Source organism: Schistocerca americana, chromosome 11, assembly GCF_021461395.2.
Source record: "Schistocerca americana isolate TAMUIC-IGC-003095 chromosome 11, iqSchAmer2.1, whole genome shotgun sequence".
NCBI lineage: Eukaryota > Metazoa > Arthropoda > Insecta > Orthoptera > Acrididae > Schistocerca > Schistocerca americana.
Genome location: NC_060129.1, coordinates 127,243,758 through 127,244,950, shown reverse-complemented (window position 1 = coordinate 127,244,950; position 1,193 = coordinate 127,243,758). Strand labels below are relative to the sequence as shown.

The window sequence follows — 1,193 nt, the reverse complement described above, 5'->3', positions numbered from 1 at the left end:
CATGGTAGTTTCTCACTGTCGTTGTCGAACAGGAGTTGTATTACACAAACGCCACCAATCCTAGTATGAAAGTAATATACGAAATACGATATCAATGAAATACAATGCTGCTTTTGCTTTAAAAGATTTAAAAACGAGAGGAACCACAACTAGCTTGTGACATAACGTAAGGAAAAAACTCTTTATCACCGACTATTCGTAATGTCCAAACAGTGGTATGAACTGCGGTTTCAACATGGTTTTGCAGCAGAGCGTGAAAATTAGAATCAATGGGAAAATACTGGTGATATTTTTGTAGTAGTCAACCACTTCTCACTTTTCCAGAAAAGCAACGAACGATGGACAGATTAAGTTTTCTTTTATTTGACTATTTAATTTAATATTTTGATTCTAGATAGCTGTCTTGAAACTGGCGGAGTCAAAATCTTTCAATCTTTGTTCGATTTCTACGTTTATTAGAGGAAACAATAGGAATGAAAAACCAAAAATCGGTTATTTCAAAAACCGGTTTTTGGGCGTATTTAATAGTCCGGTTAAAGCGGCATAAAAAAAAGACGTTACAACCGAAAGCCGGTTGTTTCATCCACAACCTTCTTCCCTAATTTACAGCTAAAGTCAAGCACTGACTTCAACTGTTCAACAACTTGTTGTATTACTGTTGCACTAGCGGATAACGTTGTAAGTTCTATGAGGCTGTTCACGGGTAATGGTTTTGTACAGTCTGGACCTTAGATCGTAGCACATTTCAGAAAGATCCACTTACTACAAAGGGTCGATACACAGATTAGCGGTTGATCCTCAGCACAAACAAATGTAACGTATTGTACAAAAACAGGCAGAGGAAAGTGTTGCTGCATGATCACAAGACTGTCCAACAATCACTAACGCAGTCGCATACGTTAAATATCCGTGAGCATGTGAACAGACGGACTGCAACACGAATGCAGTCGTAGGAACGGCAGAAGAATTACTTACGCAGTAATAAGATTTGAGGCTTAGCGTTCGACATCAATCTTATAACGTAGTAGTACGCATTTCTGAAATGAAAACTCAAAATTCTCACCTCAGAATGTTAGAAGACGTCATAGTTAAGTGCAAAACATCTGATGCAACGCTACGCATCCTCGGTAGTATAGTGGTCAGTATCCCCGCCTGTCACGCGGGAGACCGGGGTTCGATTCCCCGCCGGGGAG

At 39.7% G+C, this 1,193-nt stretch overlaps 1 non-coding gene across 1 annotated transcript; it reads left to right on the top strand.

Moving 5' to 3' along the window:
• The first annotated feature begins 1,121 nt into the window (after positions 1 to 1,121).
• Positions 1,122 to 1,193, top strand: Trnad-guc. The gene has a single exon. It is a non-coding gene; the product is annotated as a tRNA-Asp (tRNA).